A 6,000-nucleotide genomic window follows, 5' to 3' on the forward strand; every position below is an offset into this window, starting at 1 on the left:
ATGTACTCTCTTTTTTTCCAGCCAGATGCCTCTCGTAGAACGATAGATGCCTCATTATAAATTTTTCTATTAAGTAGCATTTCTTCATACTTGTTTCAATCGCTTTTGTTTAACTTGCTTTGTATGTCTTCAAATTTTGCTATTTTATCCATTTCTAAATAACATAACAAGGCTAAAACTTTGAGGATATACCCTACGTCCAATGAATTGCATTTTAATCATGTTTTAGAGATGGCCCCATTTCCACCATTTTTCCCGTTCTAAAATATGATAGACATAGCCAAATGTTAAATTTAATAATATTGTGTATGTGAAAATGTACTGTAGAGACATATAAAGTTGATGTGGGACCACTCTCACCATTCCTCATTATTTCTCAATTTTGAAAACATAACCAATAAAATCGTTTATTTACATTTTTAAAATTAATATTAAATTAAATTTTAATCCATTAAACAATAACCATTTTACTTGAATTTTTACTCGCTTTAAACTTATTCAAAATTATAATTTTTTAATGTAAAATTGGAATGAGATTAAATTTCTGCTAATTAATTTTCAAATATAAATTACATTATAATATTCTGATATATCTTTATATTAATATATTTATGATCTGTCTGAATTGCACGATTTTTTCTATATAACATTCTTTTATATTTTTGTGTGTTTTCCATTAGTTTCCTTTTCTTTCTTACAAATTATTTATTATTTATTAATATATCTCATATATTTTTCTTCTTCTTCTTTCTGTTATGTCTTCCACCGTCGCTTTCAATATTCTTCACAGCAGAACATAGTTTGAATTATAGAATTCTATATCATTCAATCATATATAAGTAAGTAACTCTAAGTATGACTGATTTATTCAAATATAGAAAAATTATTTATTTTATATAAAGCTTTATAAAAGTTTTCTAATAAATGAAAATAAATCTAAGTTAAACCAATACAATCTTAACTGGAAAATGTCTTGACTATCGTCTCATAGTGCTAATAATCGTTTAGCGAAAAGAAAAATGAGTTAATTAACTTTTGGTTAGGCAATTCGTTGCGTTAACGATAGACGTTCTGTAACTTAACTAAGTATTCGTTTAAAAGGGTAATACGGAGAAGGTAATTAGTTTCAAACGTTTCCTACGATGAAACATCAATTTCTCATTGTAGTTCGAAAACATTCTATTCTTGTTCTTAATTACATGAAAGTATTTGGCATTTTTTTCCGTTAAAGTCATTTTAATCTTTAAACAAATAAAAGTAAGTTAAATTCTATAAATTATACAGATATTCAATATTGAAGAATATAATTCGATATGGTTGTGTAAGATACGGTATGTAAAATCTATGTTAATACGTTTTTATTAAGTGTAATTACCAGTGCACGGAATGAATATTCAAAAGGAGAAATACATTATTTTTTATGATTAACAACAGCTATTTATATAATGTCATTAGCGAAATATCATTATATGGGAAAAAATCGCAGTAACTTTAATCATAATTCATCAAATTTAACATGTGCTGCCATCTGTGTTACCATTTTAAAACTAAAGAAATATTTTTAATAATTAATTATATTATAAACTAAAAANTTACATAATACTCGCAGTGTTCCATAATACCACCTTCTCCTCTACTTAATTCTTTTTTCATACGGTTTCTACCGCCATGTCCAATAGCAACATGGGCATCATGCAATATCTGAAATATTTCTTCAGTTTGAACGTAATATTTAATCACATTACCTTCTTTTACAGGCATAATTAATTTTTCTAAATTTCCGATAGATACAACATCGTATCTACATAAAAGCTGATATTCTCCCAGTAACATTCATTTTTTACTATCACTTTTTGTATCATTGACAAATATGCTGATTTTGTAAAAATTTTATTGTTTTCACCTTCTGCTATTAACTCGTTTAATCGGTTATTGAAGTAATTATTCATATCACTTAATGATTGCTCCATGATCGTTACTTTTGTCAAAGAAGAAAACACTGTTTTAAGAGACTAAAGTAAAATTAAAATCTCGCAGAAGATTAACTACTGGTCGCTTAAATTTAAAATTCGGTACTAAACGCAATAGGCTAGCGTATGTTGGATGATCACTCTTCAACGTATTATTATCACTTTGACCAACTAAGTGATAGCAGTATTCATAACGGTCGGTCCATTTGATAAATTATCTTAAAACACCTGAAATTTATTACAGTGCCCGATTTTGTTTCTCATTATTCATAGCGCGCAGAAACAGTTTGTCTGCAAATGTTTTAGTTATTTCAGTTTTCAACAGTAACGTGCACAACTCTCATACGCTTTAGAAATCTTTCCGATAACAGATTTCTAAGCACCAATCGGATGTAAGCGTCATGGTGAAGAATCATTTTGGCTTTTTCTCCAGGATACAGCTTTGGAATCTCACGTTCCAAATATGGTTTCAAAATGTTTTCTCCTTAATAATTAGAGTTAACTTTCACAGTTTTCGGCACTGATAAGAAGAAGTGTTGCACGGTCCGTTATTTCTTTAACAATCATAAATTTTTTCAGGTAATCTTTCATGAATTTGACAAACCATTCTTCTGGCACTTACTGTTCAGGCTGCACGTACAGAATTTTTTGAGTTCCATTGCAGTAATTAAAGTATATATGTTATCGTAAAAGACCGAAATTAGAGCATGCCAATATTTTCCTGTGAATGTAGACACATACCAAATACGTCGGTAAAAGACTGAATATTTAATTATATTATTATACTCCATTTATTAGCTCTATAACGGCTTTTATTTTCCGCTAGACTTATAACACCATCATTTAGAAGCAGGACAAGTTTTAGAAAATCACATTTTTATTTCCTAGAGTACGCATTTCGGACTTCGAGTACCTTATCAACTCTTTGTGATGGAAAAAATGCGTATAAGTTAACAAAATTTTTCATTGTTACAAAATTTGTAAATATTTTTAACTTACTTGGTTATGAGAAGCACAGAAATGGTGACGATTGAAAGTTTGTTTGTTTAGTTATGACAACGCAACACTTGGGCGATCTGCCTAGGGGATGCCTTCCGGGAGATCTTTTAAGGGAAACTGGCCCCTATTTAGGAGTTACAGACTGGAGAAAACTTGCAAGAAACCACGACCGAACTCCCAGGGTTCAGGAAACGAAATCCGCTTGGCCACCGGTGGGCCGATGATTGAAAGACCAGAGAAATGTAATTTACAAACTCGGTTGTAGCTGCACTGTACCTAAATTTTATATAGGTGAAACTGGTAGAGATTTGAAGGTTCGGTTTAAAGAACACATATCCGCGATTAAATATAATAATAGTAGTTCGGCTGTTGCAGTCCATTATAACAGTGAAGGGTGCCAAATTATTAGGGACACCGTAAAAATTGCTAAAAAGAATAATCTAATTCACAAAAACGGAGGTGGTGTGAACATTTAGAAATACTAAAAAACAAAGCCAATATGATGAATAATAATACTGGTCAAAAATTACATGAAACATGGTATCCATACTGGACCAAAGAGGAGGCTCGAGGAGGAAAGGGAGAGTGTTTAAATAAAAAGGTAAATGGAGGAAAATTTCTTGTTATTTCTGGGAATCGCTTCAAAGTGTTACGATTCTACTGTAAATAAGTTTATAGTCTTATTCTTTAACAGTGAACATGTTTTTAATTCATCATTCTATTTTATTGTTTTAATGGTAAAACAATTTGCAATGTCACGGTTTTAAATGTTGTGGTTTTAACAGCGTACCTTATTATGTACAGTACATTGTTTGCCTCTCACTGCTAATACTACTTTATGTACCGTACCGTCATTTCTAATGTAAGTTCACAACTTTTACATCTGTATTATATATATTGTTCTTGTAAATCATTAACATTCTACTATTGTTATAGCAAATACTTGTAAATTAATAATTGTCATCCGTATTTTATAAATCGTCACCATTTCTGTGCTTCTCATAACCATGTAAGTTAAAAAAATTTTCAAATTTTGTAACAGTGCAAAATTTTATGTTACGCTTTCTCCTATTTTGACATATATCATATGTTAAAAAGTTGCATTTTTGTCTTAACGTAATAAAAATATTTTTATTCACCATTTACATTAGTGCATGCTGAATGTCGACATTTGCCGAAGTAAGTTAGAAATAATGATATTTAGCAAATATTTCTTACATATACCAAGCGGCTATCCGAATGCTGATATTCACTGGAGAGTATCAAAATTTGCCAGATATCGGTCTTTCACAGTAACATATATACGCTTCATCTAGGGTGTCCATGTACTCGCTTTTTCCTCCGGGCAGATGCATCTCCTGGAGCTTCCTTGTTTAGTATTTCGGTTTTATTTTTGCGCAGATATGAGGCGATGTTTATATACTGTATTTTGGTAGCTGCTAGCAGTTCTTCGTGTATAATGATGTTAACTGTGAACTGAGATATACACAGACGTTTTGCTATGGTCCTTCGGCTACGTGATTTTCTTTTCTAACCATTTCCTTAACTTTCCTTATTTTATCCTTACTCCGAGATTTGCGAGCCCTTGAAAATATTGGGTGTAACTCACCAGAAACAGTGTTTGTCGCTTTTTCGTTTTGTTACCAAGAGCTCTAATAGCTGTAGTCTGGGAAACTTCAATTCCATTCTTCTTGAGGACTTTTTTACGACAGCGCGGGATGAAAAACCTTTATCAGAAAGAAGCTTCGTGTGCACGTCAATTTTAGAACAAACTCAAACGTTCTCAGAATGCAAAGAAAAGCAAAATCTACCAGTTTACTTGATTTATATTTGACAAGTAGAACGAAAGATATCTGATCGTGAATTTGAGTCATAATTAGCAAATCACTTCATGTAGCACGGAAGAAAGCCGAGGCCATATAGTCGCAGGGAATTACTCGTAGTCAATTTCTGTGGTAAAGTCTTTGTTACTAAAAGAGAACTTTATCCTTTGTTTTTTCGAAGTGTCAGTCAGCATGCACAATTAAAATATTGGTAAGTGTGCAAACGGTCGGTAGGGTGGCCGAGCGGTCTAAGGCGCTGGTTTCAGGTACCAGTCTCTTCGGAGGCGTGGGTTCGAATCCCACCCCTGCCAGTTAAACCGCTTTTTTATTTCTAGTTTTGCGTCGATATATGCAAATCAAATCGTCGCTTTCGTCACTCGCATTTTGTCGATTCGTACAAAAATGGACGAACGAAGAACGATGACACTGCTACGTTTTCACAATGCGCTTATTACATCCGATTCGCGTTTAGAAATCTAAGGTTATCGAAAAGATTTCTGAAGCGAATGCCAGTTGTGCAAGTTACGGAGGAAAACTGAAATAACAGAAACGTTTGCAGACAAACTGTTGTTTCTGCGCGCTGTGCATCAGAGTTTGTTAAACATGACAGTAAAAACTTTCAGTACAAATAAGGTGGAGGGTAAAAAGTAAGCTTCGCGTTTCAAAAATGCGCAAAATTCGCTTTTGGCAGGGGTGGGATTCGAACCCACGCCTCCGAAGAGACTGGTACCTGAAACCAGCGCCTTAGACCGCTCGGCCACCCTACCGGCCCGTTCCAATTATTCTCTAATTTCGTTCTTCAAACAGACTCTTGCAATAGCCAAACTGTGCACTCATATAACTTTCATCTGTGTCTGATTCCTTTTGTTTGCAGAGACTAGAGCAATCAAGTAATTGTCAGTTTTCTTTTGACTTCAATTACAATGCGTCTGTCTCTACTTTGAATATATCGACTTTCTTTGAGATAAATTCCACACACTTGATATGGGTGAATGCGGATGCGATCGTTTTATTTTTAATGAGAGCGTTCGTCATTGCTTGCTTAGATTTCGTTCTAAATTTTACGCGTGACCACGACGTCTATCCGTGCAAAAATTCAAGTGATTTTCCACTAAAAGTTTCTTTCGCATTCTGCAGACTCCTAGTCTGCGTTTTGGTTGCCTTTGTGCGGTGGTTTACGATCCAATACCAGACGTTACATGTGGTCA

The 6,000-nt window shown here is 33.2% G+C and overlaps 2 non-coding genes across 2 annotated transcripts; one reads left to right on the forward strand and one right to left on the reverse strand.

Annotated features, from left to right (window-relative positions):
• The first annotated feature begins 5,021 nt into the window (after positions 1-5,021).
• On the forward strand, positions 5,022-5,103 carry Trnal-cag. The gene has a single exon. It is a non-coding gene; the product is annotated as a tRNA-Leu (tRNA).
• A 374-nt stretch (positions 5,104-5,477) lies between these two features.
• On the reverse strand, positions 5,478-5,559 carry Trnal-cag. The gene has a single exon. It is a non-coding gene; the product is annotated as a tRNA-Leu (tRNA).
• Positions 5,560-6,000: the final 441 nt, after the last annotated feature.

The sequence above is a fragment of the Centruroides sculpturatus genome, unplaced genomic scaffold, assembly GCF_000671375.1.
Source record: "Centruroides sculpturatus isolate CEXI.00-Female unplaced genomic scaffold, Cexi_2.0 scaffold522, whole genome shotgun sequence".
Lineage (NCBI taxonomy): Eukaryota > Metazoa > Arthropoda > Arachnida > Scorpiones > Buthidae > Centruroides > Centruroides sculpturatus.